The sequence below is a fragment of the Oryx dammah genome, unplaced genomic scaffold, assembly GCF_014754425.2.
Source record: "Oryx dammah isolate SB20612 unplaced genomic scaffold, SCBI_Odam_1.1 HiC_scaffold_3, whole genome shotgun sequence".
Lineage (NCBI taxonomy): Eukaryota > Metazoa > Chordata > Mammalia > Artiodactyla > Bovidae > Oryx > Oryx dammah.
The window spans coordinates 104,023,277-104,037,806 of NW_024070187.1; positions in this window are offsets into that span (position 1 = coordinate 104,023,277).

The following is a 14,530-nucleotide window of genomic DNA, read 5'->3' on the forward strand; positions in this document are numbered from 1 at the left end:
ATCATTCAGTGGAAATTGTATATAAAAATCGAGAGCCCATTAACAACAGGAACAAAAACGTGTAACACCTAGGAATGAATTTGGCAAGAAAGGGAAGGTACAGAAATGAATAATACAGCTACCAAACTTTATCAAGGGGTATTTCTATTTATTTATTGGCTGCGAGGCTGGTAGGATCTTGACTCCCTGATCTGGTATCAAAAAACCCATGCTCCCTGTAGTGGGAGCTCAAGGTCTTAACCATTGGACTGCCAGGGAAGTCCCCCATTAAGGGGTATTGAAGATTCATTTGACCTTTGGCAAGATGCTTTGTGCAGACGGTAGACGTTGTAAAAACACCAATTCTTTGCAAATAGGTTAAGAGTATGCCTTTTTTTTTTCTAAATGAAAATTAGGCTTTGAAGTGATTTCTACACAATTCAGAAATTTCAGAGTGCAGTACATAAAGTGCTGAATTTATGACAACTTCTAATACCTCAGAAATAAAGAGTCAGTCCTCCAGAAATAAAGAGTCCAGTCAAATCACTCGGTTGAGTGAGCTCCAGATTTCGCTTCAGATACAGCCACCTAAGCAGTGAGAAGCTTTTTGCCTACTGTACCTGGGCACACTCAAATCCAAACTAATTTATTTAAAAAGTTGCTTCAGAGTAAAAAAAAAAAATTTAATGTAAAATACAGGCTTAATTGTGAAATGAATACCTTTTATAAATTTATATAAATATATACACATTTATATGGGCTTCCCCAATGGCTCAGCAAATAAAGAATCTGCTTACAAGGCAGGAGACACAGGAGTTGCAGGTTGGATCCCTGGTTTGGGAAAATCTCCCAGAGGAAGGAATGGAAACCCATGCAGTATTCTTGCCTGAAAAACCCCATGGACAGAGGAGCCTGACAGGCTACAGTCCAAAGGGTTGCAAAAAGTCGACATGACTGAGTAACTAACATATCCTGCACACACATATATCCATGTGAGAGTGAAAGTGTTAGTCACTCAGTCATGTTCAACTCTTTGCTACCACATGGGCTCCTCTGTCCATGGAATTCTCCAGGCAAGAATACTAGAGTGGGTAGTCATTCCCTTCTCCAGGGAATCATCTCAACCCAGGGATTGAACCTGGGTCTCCTGCATTGCAGGCAGATTCTTTACCATCTGAGCCACCAGGGAAACCCCAATTGTTTCTATCTACCTATACAATTTAAAAAATAATTGAATGAACACTTGTGTGACAACTTGCGCAGACAGACTCTTAAGGAAGCCCCTAGATATCTTTCCTGTGCTTGTGTAACTCATTTGCTGAGTATGAGTAGAACCTGTGACCTGCTCCTAAACATATGCAATATGGCAAAATATAAATCAGCTTCTTAATATATGTATCAAGAGCTCACACTGACACTCCCAAGACTAAGAAATTCATATCTGAAAAAAAAATAGATAAAAAATGATCAGCCTCACTGATGCCAGTTGAGTTGCTAAATTGCGGCTATATTGGCTGAGTTAGTTTTGGAGTTAGGATGACTTATGATACTCAAAGTTGGCAAGAACAGAATGAGACAGGTTCTTGCTCACCATGGAGAGGAAAACAAATTAATAGAATGCGTTTGGAGAGCAGTTTGTGGCAATAATTCCTGTGTCTTAAAAGTATGCATAGTCTTTGTTTGGGTCATTCATTTTTAGTAATCTATCCAAAAGCAACAATCCTCAATGCAATGACTGATGTGAAAGCACATTCATCAGGACATTTTCTCTGGCAAGAAAGGGAAATCTGAAACCAGCCCCAAATGCCGAGGGCAGGGGGAGACCCCAGAAAAAAGCAGATTACCCAGATTGGTAGGTGGCAGGTTGAATGAGTAAGAAAGCTTACTTATCAGACTTGTCTTGGGTGATGTCAAGACTAATAGATTTCTGCACTCGCCACCTGGAGAAGGAAATGGCAACCCACTCTAGTATTCTTGCCTGGGAAATCCCATGGACAGAGGAGCCTGGTGGACTATAGTCCACGGGGTAGAAAAGATTCAGACACGCCTGAGCGACTGAGCATGCACTCGACAGCCAGAATCTTAAAAGTTTACAAAGAGCCCTTAACTGGAGTCAGCTTGGAGTGGCTTCTGGGAGTCCAGAAGACAAGCAGAACACACATTATAAGAACAAGGGGAGGGGATGATGGAGGACACAGCTTCCAAGTGCCCGGGTTCAGCTCGAGGGTCAGCTGGTGGTCACGTCTTCTTGATGACCTTATCCAGGATATATTAAGAGAACGATTATATGAATTACACTCTATCCATCCACTTGTTGAATAAGATGAAGATATTAAGATGATGTTTGGGTTTCCTTGCTGGCCCAGTGGTAAAGAATTCGTCTGCCACTGCAAAAGACACAGGTTAGATCCCTGGTTCAGGAGGATCCAGTAGAGCAACTAAGCCCAAGCACCACAACTACTGAGGCTGTGCTCTAGAGCCAGGGAGATGCAACTACTTAGCCCACCTGCTGCAACTACTGAAGCCTGCATGCCCTAGAGCCTGTGCTCTGCAACAAGAGAAGGCACTGCAATGAGAAGCCCCAGCCCTGCAACTAGAGAGTAGCCCCTGCTCACCGTAACCAGACAAAAGCTCATGCAACAATGAAGACTGGGTGCAGCCAAAAATAAATAAATAAATTTTAAAAATTTAATTAAAAAAAGATGATGCTTGCTTATAGTTTTTAATGACAAAGATAAATTCTTTGTCATTAGATATCTAGCTAGCTAGCTAGCTATCTGTCTATCTATGTATATACCTATAAAATCACTACTTAGATCAACATATGGAACAGTTTCAACACTCTAAATGCCCTTACCACCTCCACAGCAGGTAACCATTATTCTAACTTCCCTCAACACAGATTAGCCTGTGCTTGAACGTCCTCTCAACGGAACCACATAGGATTCCCTCTTTCGTGTCTAGATTATCCTGTTCAGCATCATGTTTACAAGATGAATCCCACCCTGTTGTCTGTATCGGTAGTTTACTGACTTTTATCACTGAAGATGGATAAACCACAATTTATTCCTCCATTCTCCTGTTGATGAGCATCTGGGTTGCTCCCAGTTTGGGGCTCCTTTAAATAGTGCTGCTCAAATGTTCTTATCCAGGCTTTTGTTGGACATGCACGTTCTATTCTCTTGCATATATTTAGGAGTGGGATTGACGGGCCATGGGGTGGGTATGTGTTTAAATCTGGTAGACACTGTCACACAGTGAAATCCACATTTTTATAAGGAATTTTCTGGTGCAGCTGGTCGTGGATCATACTTTGAGAAACACTATTTCACTGAGAGTCCCATTTTGTGAGCAAGCATATTCCCTTTACCTCACCCTTCCTTGGGGTAAAAGATGGGACAAACTTGCTCACATCAAGACATCAGTAAGGTGATCTGGAGAAGAGGAAAGAAGGAGAAATTAAACTAATACCATCCCTTAGCCCCGCATTGGGACAAATCTTCCAATTCACTCTTTTGCCCAAGAGAAAGAAGCTTAGAACAGGGACACTTTAATGGGGTTAGGACGGTGAGAAGCCAGGTCACTGTGCCTGTCTGTCACTGTGCCTGACTGTGAAGTCAGTCAAGCCCCCTCCCACACTGACCATGAGTTAGAATCATGTGTGCTTCTTTGCTGGTAAAAAAGGATCTTCTTGGGACCTTGGGTTATCTTCTACTCATCTCACATAGGATAATCACAAGCGTTTTTCTCTGCTCTGGCAGCCAGCCCGTGCTCTTAACCAAGGAATGGCTTGCAGGAGAGGAGATGAAAGAGATGACATTCTTCTTGCTGGGCCCAGTGAACCGGGTCAAGAACAAACGCCAACCTTCTTTTCAGACAACACAGACCCAGCCAGCTCTGCTGAGGTCAGGAGGCCAGGAACCAGGACTTCCTGCTGGTGGACGCAGGACAGAGGGACATCCAGGAGTGTGGGCCACGTGTAGCTTCCTCAGTCCCTTGGCCAGGAGCCAGTTTTCCTGTCCTGTTTCAGTGCCTCCTGCAGGCTGGCCCCGCCTCTGCCAGTGGTGATCCCAAGCTGCTCTCTGCTGTTCTTAGCCTAGCACTACAAACAGGGGCTCAGATGCCAGAGACAGCAGGGCTCCAGAGAGGTAGAAGGGCTGGAAAGTGGTGGGAATGAAACCAGGCTCTGTACATCCAGGATCCCATAAAGCCAGAGGGGTGAGCTAGAATTTCCACCCACTTCACCCACCCTAGGCTGGATCTTATACTCCTTGTTGAGACGTTCACAGCACTTTGAGTATCTGAAGGAAAGCTACACGGTTCAAAATAGTCTGGACTTAAAACTCCCCTCTGGGTCTCTCCCACCATCCTATACAAAACAAAGAACTTTCTCCCCGCCAAGAAAGGAATGAACATCAAGACTGATTATGTTTAGCTCCCAGTCAGTCCCAGTCTCCGGCTGGTCTCAGGAATTCCTTGCCAACAGTTGTTGAAAGCTAACTAATCAAAATAATCTTGAGGAAAAACAGACCCCCTCAAAACAACGTAGCTCTGCGTATATATGTTTTCTGTATATACCTACTCTTTTTTTTGACTTAGTGCCGCAGCTCACTGGTTTGATGGCTGCCCCTTCTCGCCTCATTAAAGGTGATCTGTTCCTGTAGAGTATCGGTTTCATTCTTTCTCCAAACCTCGTTGTCTCTGGTTCCCTTACCTTACACTCTTGGTGCCGAAACCCGGGAGGTTGAGGTTCCTTCTCATTCTCCACGGCCAGCTCTTTGGAGCATGGAAACCTGCCAAGCTTACTTTCCCACCTGGGCTTTCAAGACCTCCCTGAGAGGATGCCCTGTGCCTTCGTGAGTGGTACAAGCCCTGTGTAAGAGCTTTATTGGTTTTCCATGAACCCCAAGAAATATTGGCCTCTCTCTCTTTCACTCTTTTTTTGTGAGACCGACCAACTCCAGGACAGAGGCCTTTTGCCATTCGACCTCCCTCCATCCACCACAAATTCTCGCCTGACCCAGGAGCCCAGGTAAGCTCAGACTCTAGGGCACCATAGACTATTGTCCTTTCTGGGTTCCCAGGGAACCCTCTGGCCAAAAGGCCCTCTGGGGAGGTACTTGGGGGATGCCCTCTCCCTCCTTCAGTCTCTCTCTGCCCTTGCCCAGTCGAAAGATTAGGTGACAACCTTTTCTCTCTACCAGACAGTCGTTAGCCATTTGCTATGGGGTCAAGCCAATCCGTCCTGTGGGACTCTCCCTTGACCTGTGTAAAACGAAAGCTCAAACCTCTACTCTTGACTGATCTCAAGGTTCATAAACTCGAGTCACTTTGTACTCAAATTTGGCCTCAATACAAATTGGACACCCAAAACTGCTGGCCTGAGTTTGGGACTTTCGATTTCAATGTTTTATCAGATCTCACTAACTTCCTCAAACGGAATGGCAAATGGTCGGAAGTCCCCTATATTCAAGCCCTCTGGGACCTTAGAAGCTGTACTTCTCTCTGCAAGGACTGTTTTACCTATCAAATCCTCCTCCGCTCTCTCTCCCCCTCCACTACAAAAGAATCCAAATCTAAAGCCCCTAAAAGGCCCCCTGAACCCTCAGCTCCTGATTTCGACCCAGCAGACGAGCCTCCTCCCTACCGCCCCAGTGATGAGACATCCGGGGGCGAGACCCCACCCTCTAGCCCTTCCTCCTCCAAATGAGGAAGCGATGACCCCAAACCCCCAAACCCCTAAAAGAGATTTCCACACCCTCTCCATCGACCAGGACCCAAAGCAAACACATGTTTTCTCACGGAGAGGTAACAGGACCAGAGGGCCCTACACGGGTTCATGTGCCTTTCTCAATTTCTGACATGAGCCAAATTGAAGAAAAATTGGGATCCTTTTCAGAAAATCCTACTAGATATAGGAAGGAATTCCTCCGCCTTACACAAGCATATCATTTAACCTGGAATAATCTTTATTACATCATTAAATGCCACTTTAACCCCCGATGAAAAAGAATGGATATGGCAGGTATCCCAAGCTCATGCTGATCAGCTCCATAACCAAGATAGGGCTAATCCAGTGGCTGAAGATGGAGTTCCTTTAACTGAACCATGGTGGACATATCAAGCTGGAGATGCTAGTATCCGGTACCTATGTTATATGATCACCTGTTTACTAGAAGGAATGCTAAAAAGCTCTCACATTCATGTTAACTATGATAAGATTAGGGAAGTGACTCAAGAAAAGGATGAAAATCCTGCATGGCTTACTGAAAGTCCAGAAATGCACTAACCTAGATATTTCCACCCCCGCCAGACTCCTATACTTACACGTCCAGTTCATAAGTCAGTCAGCCCCTGATATCTGCTGAAAACTATGCCAGTTAGAAAAGGCCCCGAAACCCTTTAGTGAGATCTCCTAGAAATAGCCTTTAAAGTTTTCAATAATAGGGAGGAAGAAGCGAAAAAGGAAAAAGAAAAGGAAAGAAAGCCCAAATATGCTTTATTTGCTGCAGTTTATCCAAGAAAAAAATTCAGCCCCTCTGGCCTGCCAACCTCGACCCACCTGTGTGGGACCTCCAGGCCTGTGCTTCAGATGTAACCAAATAGGACACTGGGCCAAATCCTGCCTAAACCCCCAGCCACCCACCAAACCCTGCCCCTCCTGCAAACAATGGGGACACTGGAAAATGAATTGTCCTCGGACACTACCCATCAAATCTCGGGGTCCTCCCCAGGCCCAACAACAATGGGTCAAAAGCCAGACTCTGGGGGGCCCTGGCACCCCAGACCACGGCTCCTTGGATGAGAGGGGAATTGATCCAGCTGTGCCTGAGTTATTCCAGTGATGGAGCCCAAGCTCCAGACCCCAAGTCCATCCCATACAGACAGACTTGGAGCTTCGGGTAATTGGCACAGTTGGCCGGACACAAAGTCTTATTCATAATAGACACTGGAGCGGCCTTTTCACTTTTAACTTCCTTTAAAGGTCCTCTCCAACCTTCAGAAGTTGCCATTAAAGGGGTCTCAGGCATCCCTTTTTATCCCAAAATAACCTCCCCCTCCTTTGTTCTTTGCAAAACAACACTAACACAGTCTTTTATAGTAGTTCCTCAGTGCCCAATGGCATTGATGGGGCGAGATCTTCTGGCTAAGATACAAACTTCTATAAACCTCCCATTCTTAGATCCCATATCAATTCTTTGCATCCAAATGGTACCCAAAGCCTTGGCCAGCCCTCACTCCCAAAACCTGCCCCCTGCTCTTTCCCTGATAGATCCTTGGGTCTGGGACACCAAAGCCCCATCAGTAGCTTGGCACCATTCCCCCGTACAGGTTTTTCTTAAGAATCCCTCTCAGATTATAGCCCAAATTCAATATACCCTGACCACAGAATCCCAATAAGGACTTAAACCAATAGTCTCCCGACTGCTCAAAGCCAGCCTTTTGCAGCCTATCTGTTCTCATAATACCCCTATACTGGCAGTCAAAAAGGGACCCCACCCCTGGCATCTAGTCCAAGATCTTCACAAGATCAATGAGGCCACAATACCCGTACACCCCCTGGTCACTCATCCCTACACCCTTGTCTCACATATTCCCCCTGACACACTCTATTTCACGGTATTGGATCTCAAATGTGCTTTTGAAGGAGGAACTAGAACAGGTTCCATCTTGAAAGCAGGACTCCGTCTTGGGCTGGACTGTGGACTTTGAGCTATATGCCCAGTATCTATGGAAACGACAAACTAATGGGAAAATCAGAACCCCCCCTCCGCCCGCCCCCCCCACCTATGGAAGAGCCTCAGAGCTCATACCTAGACTCTCCATAGCCTAAAAGAATACCCTAATTATCTGTGTAACCAAATAGAATCATAAATTCTGTTATGCTTCTTGGGGTATGACCACATGCCTATTGATAATTGCTCACTGTTAATTACCTAGGCTTAAGGCATACGAATCACAGGTTTAAGGCATACGAATCACAGGTTAACTTTGATTGTATCTTTCTTGTCTTTTGTTCAGACTAGTTTCAGAGAATTTGGGGATGTGGGTTTGAGCATGTAGACTTAAGGTATATAAGGTTTTCACAAAAACTGGTTGGGGTCCTTGGCTAAGAGGAGACTGCCTTGGGCCCACCGGTGTAATAAACTGCACTCCACTATTTGCATTGTCCTTCTGAGTGAGTTTGTTTCCCGGAATGCATGGCTATAGCACTTTCTTTGCTATACCTCTACATCACTCTTCACAGCCCCTATTTACCTTTACCTGGATGGACCCAGACACATATCAATCTCAACAATTAACTTGGACCATTTTGCCATAAGGGTTTAGAGATAGCCCTCATTTTTTTGGTCAAGCCCTTCAAAGAGCCCTACAAACTTTAGACCTGGGCTCTACTATCTTACCTCAATATGTAGATGATTTGTTGGTATGTAGTTCCTCTCGCCATAACTGCCTAGTCCACACTGTGACATTATTAAATGCCTTAGGCTACAGAATCTTGCTCTCCAAGGCACAAATTGCTTCCACCACTGTCAATTACATGGGGTTGCTTCTCACTCCCATATCCAAAATAATTCCAGCACAAAGACTTTGAGCCCTGACACAGACCCCCAGGTCCCAAACCAAGAGGGAACTTCATTGTCTATTAGGTCTATTAAATTTCTTCTGAAATGGGTCCCAAATTTTGCTCTCCACCCAAAATCCCTCTACCAAGCTACTTGAGGAAACTTAGATGAACCCTTATTGACCCCCCACCTCTCTCCACACCCCCATACAGATTCTTGTCCAACATTTACTTCAGGCCCCTTCTCTTTACTTACCTGATTACACCATGCCTTTTTTCCTTTTTGTACATTCTCGACAAGGACATGCCTTAGGGATTCTGTGCCAGAAATGGGGGGACATATGGGGACCTCTAGCAATGGCAACCCACTCTTGCCTGGAAAATCCCATGGACAGAGAAGGCTGGTGGGCTGCAGTCCATGGGGTTGCTAGGAGTCTGATACGACTGAGCGACTTCACTTTCACTTTTCACTTTCATGCATTGGAGAAGGAAATGGCACTCCAGTGTTCTTGCCTGGAGAATCCCAGGGACGGGGGAGCCTGGTGGGCTGCCGTCTATTGGGTCGCACAGAGTCGGACACGACTGAAGCGATTTAGCAGCAGCAGCTTACTTATCCAAACAACTCGATCTCATCACGCTTGGATGGCCACCTTATTTCCAGGCCTTAGCTGCAACTACTCTCTTAATACCTGAAGTCCCAAAACTAACCCGAAATGCTCCTTTAAATGTACGTTCACCTCATTCCTTTAAGGATTTGCTCTCTCATGGGACTTTCCTTTCTCTGTCTCCTGCTCGACTACAAATCCTCCACGCACACCGCCTTGACCCATCCCTTTCTTTTACACCCTGTAAACCTCTTAATCCTGCTAGTTTACTCCCTACACCAGATCCAGAAGCAAAGCACTGAGTTCATGACTGGGTTCAGACTTTGGATTGTGTTCACTTAATCCCTTCGAACATATAACCAATCAGCCCATCACTGACCCCACAGTCCCATCCTGGTTCATAGATGGCAGTGCCCAGAAGCAAGCCCCATTTGGGGCTGGATACCCTATAGTCCAGGGACAGCCCGACAAAGTTATTCCCCCCGCTCACCTCATCAAATCAGCCACACTCCCAGCTCACACATCTTCACAGCAGGCTGAACTGATAGCTCTTACACAAGCCTTGACCCTAGCCAAAGACCAGAAGGTAAACATTTACACTGACTCTAAATATGTCTATAACATATTACATTCTAATATCATAATCTGGAGGGAAAGGGGATCCCTGACTCAGAAGGGCACACCTATTCTCAATGCTTCTTTTATTTCTGAACTCCTCCATACAGCTCAGCTCCCAAAACAAGCTGCTGTAATATGTTGCTGGGGACACCAGCGACATGGCCCTATCTCCTTTTGTTACAATATAGCAGATCACGAAGCAAAGCGGACAATATAGCAGATTATGAAGCAAAGCGGCAGTCTGCCTCTGTTAGTCTTGTCTTTACTATAGCCCAAATTGACAAGCCTAACATCCGCACATTACTTTCATATTTACATTCCTTTTTCCACCCCTGTGCAAGAGTACTTAAAGCTTTCTTCAGAACTTTATTGACTTAACTAAAGACGATGTGACTTATTTAAGTAATCTGACCCAAGCTTGTACCACTTGTCATCGGACAAACCCTAATTCTAACATTCAACCCCGCCTTTCCCCACCCACCAAATTTGTGGGCATCTTCCCACACAAGACTGGCAAGTAGATTTCACCCACATGCCACCCATAAAGAGGATTAAATTCCTCCTAGTCTTCTTAGATACATTTTCTGGATGGATCGAAGCTTTCCCGACTACTAACAAACGAGCCCCTACTGTGGCTTGCCTTATTCTCACTGAAATCCTCCCCAGGTATGGAATGCCTTCCTCCCTCCAGTCTGACAACAGCCCAAGTTCATATCCCAAATCACCCAAAATATTGCACGAACCCTTCAAATTCCTTAGCAGTTTCACACTCCTTACCACCCCCGGTCCTCTGGTAAGGTTGAGAGAGCCAACTGAGTTCTAAAAGAAACTCTGACCAAATAAACAATCGAACTTCATCAGGATTGGACTAAACTCCTCCCTTTAGCCCTCTTAAAGGTCTGGGCCGTACCAAAAAATCTCTAAATATCTGTCCATTCGAGGCCATGTATGGGAGGCCCATAGTACCTTCAGGACTCCCTCCACTTCCCATGACGGTCCTAAACTGCCATCCCACCCTCCTTTTCCCTTACTTGCCCAGATACGAGATGCCCTCTGGCAACATATAGATAACCTCCTCCCTCGATCACATCCCAATATCCCGTACCCATCCTTCCAAATAGGAGACAAAGTCTATATGACAGGTCAGTCCCACTCAGATCTAACCCCAAAAGGGCAAGGATTCTACACGGTAATTCTGCTGACCCCTACCGCTGCAAAATTAAAAGAAATCACCCCTTGGGTGCACATTACTCGACTAAAAAAGTTATACAGCCCAATGATGAGAATGTTTACCAGACTAATACTTATCAAGTTTCTCACACAGGCCCTACAACTCTAAAGTTCTCACGGCTTCCACCAGCTCCAACTGACAACAGATGAGCCTGTGGGTTTCACGGCTACAGTTATTTCTGGAACACCTCCTGGCAGATATCTGGATCTCGAGTCCTCAAGGATTGATGTTCAAACACGTTGAAGATTACATCTTCACCCTGTGGCTGCAGGGACCTTTTTATAACTGTTACCCTTTTGAAATCCAATTCTTCTCCATAGTAGTCTATCTTATACTCACTTCCCCAAATGTTGCTTAACATCTTCTTATCTTCTCTCTTTCCTCTGACCCAAGAACTCTTTCAAAATCCTAACCTCAACTATTTATTCTGGACCCTTAATTCAACCCATACCTACAATTGGCTAAAGACTGCTGGATATGTCTATCCATAACTCCTCGGGGAGATTTAGCCCTCCCCACATCCATCCTTGACTGGACCACTGGTAACATATCCCTACACCATTCATATGGTGGGGAGCCTTTATTCATCTCATATCTTAAATATCTTCACACTTGTGATCAAATCCAGAATTCGGACAAACTCTTAGAATCTTTGCTCACTGACCTTCCCTCCTACAATGGAAAACCTCCAATAGGAGGCCCTATCACCCAGAAAGTAACACTATTACAACCAGCTCCTTTTTGCATATCTGCTGCTGCTAAGTCGTTTCAGTCATGTCCGACTCTGTGCGACCCCATAGACAGCAGCCCACCAGGCTCCCCCATTTCTGGGATTCTCCAGGCAAGAACACTGGAGTGGGTTGCCATTTCCTTCTCCAATGCACAAAAGTGAAAAGTGAAAGTGAAGTCGCTCAGTCGTGTCTGACTCTTAGCAACACCATGGACTACAGCCTACCAGGCTCTTCTATCCATGGGATTTTCCAAGCAAGAGTACTGAAGTGGGTTGCCATTGCCTTCTCCGTTTTTCATATCTAGAAATTCCCGAAATAGTTCATATGACCAACCTGTGGACATAATCCCTAAACCCATGTGTAACCATACTTCCACTTTACTCTTTGCTACTGGAAAGGCTATATATAATATTTCTGGTCCTATGGGACAGTCTTTAACCTTTACAGGACGATTTCTTTCAGCATACTCCTACGCTTCTCCCATCATTGGGGCCATGTTACCAGGGTCCCTGACCGTTCTTGAACAAACGATCAAACTCTGCCCCCACCCCCCACCCCCCACCTGCTGACTCCTTTTAGCCATCAACTTCAGCTGTTGTATTGTGACACCTGGCCTGTTTTTCTTGTGTGGAGCATCAACATATCTCCGTTTACCTACTAATTGGACCGGAACCTGCACTCTGGTATACTCCAGTCCAAACATTTTTATGGCCCCCAGTGATCAACCCCTACCTATTCCTCTCTTTCACAAGCGAATGAAACAAGCCATTCATCTCATTCCCCTCTTAGTGGGACTAGGGGTAGTGGCTAGAATTGGAACAGGAACTAACCACCTCCATCCAAAACTACAAGGTACTATCTAAAGACCTCTCAGACAGCCTCCAGGAAATAGCCCAAGCTCTAATAACTATCCAAAATCAACTCGATTCCTTGGCAGCCCTAGTGTTACAAAATGGAAGGGGATTAGATCAACTACCTGCAGAAAAGGGAGGTTTGTGCCTTTTTCTGGATGAACCCTGCTGCTTCTATGCCAACCAGTTGGGTGTTGTCCAGGAAGCTGCAAAAAACCTTACAGATCAAGCCTCTTGAATCCACCAGAGATTAAGCAACTCCTGGCAGTCATGGTTGACAGATTGGAACTGGATGCCTTGGGTTTTGCCCCTTCTCAGACCATTCATATTCATTATCCTCTGATTCACATTTGGACCTTGTTTGTTTAATCTTTTCCAGGGATTCCTCCAGGACTGAATCTGAGCCATTTCTCAAGATCAAGTCAAGATTGTTCTGCTCGAGACCCTGGCAGCTAGAATAAAAAATCAACACTACGGGCCTTAGACTTCCTTCCTCCCAGACCACAAACCCCTGAACATTTATCAGCACGAAAAAGCCCTGAACACTGACAAGGCCCATCTCTCTTTCTCTTTTTATATATTCTTTACGGTCTGGAATGAAGGAAAGCTACGTGGCTCAAAATAGCCTGGAGTTAAAACTCCCCGCCGGGTCTCTCCCACCATTCCATACAGAACGAAGAACTTTCTCTCCCCAAGAAAGGAATGAACATTAAGATTGATTACGTTCAGCTCCCAGTTGGTCCCAATCTCCGGCTGGTCTCAGGAATCCCTTGCCCCAGTTGTTGAAAGCTAAACTAATCAAAATAATCTTGAGGGAAAACAGACTCCCTCAAAACAACGTATGTCTACATATATATGTTTTCTATATATACCTACTCTTTTTTTTGACTTAGTGCCGCAGCTCACTGGTTTGATGGCTGTCCCTTCTCGCCTCATTAAATGTGATCTGTTCCTGTAGAGTATCGGTTTCGTTCTTTCTCTGAACCTCACCTTCTCTAGTTCCCTTACCTTATTGTATCCTCTACCACAGTTCTCCTGCCCTGGACTCACTTGCCTAAACTCTCCCCCACACACTCTGTAAATGCAGAGAAACAAGACAAACAACCTCTGTCTTATCTCAAGGCTGTTGACTGGTACATAATAGATGATCAATGAATAGTTAGTTACATAAATAATTGAGTATCCCCTGAATGAATGAATAAGATAAATACCTGATTCATGTCCTTTTAAAGGGAATTCAGCTATTTGGATCATGGAGTTGTAAGCTCTCCCACGTAACAACAAAACCTTAGCTCTTTCAAAATTAAAAGAGACTCTTTGGGGATTGGTTCACGATGGCAGAGTAGAAGGACGTGTGATCATGTCCTCCTGAGAGAGCACCAAAATCACAACTAGTTCCTGAACAGCCATCAACAGCAGGATGCTGGAACCCACTGAAAAAACATACTCCACATACAAAGGAAAAGCCACAACGAGATGGTAAGAGGGGCACAATTACAATAAAAACAAATTCCGCATCCGCCGGATGGGCACTCCACAAACTGGAGAACAATAATACCAAAGAAATTCTCCCACTGTTGTAAAGGTTCTGAGCACTCCCCTCAGGCATCCCAGCTTGGGGATCTGGCAAAGGGACTAGGAATCCCCAGGGAATCTGACTTTGAAGGCTAGCAGGATTTGATTATAGGAATTCCACAGGACTGGGGAAAACAGAGACTCCATTCTTGGAGAGCGTGCATAAAAGCTTGTGTGTACCAGGACCCAGGGAAAAGGAGCAGTGACCCCACAGAAGACTGCACCTGACCTACCTGCTAGTGTTGGAGGGTCTCCTGCAGAGGGGAGGGGCAGCAGTCGCTCACCTCAGGAACCAGGGCATTGGCAGCAGCAGTCCTAGGAAATACACACTGGCTGTTATGAGCCTCCTTGGAGGTCACCACTAGCCCTACCAC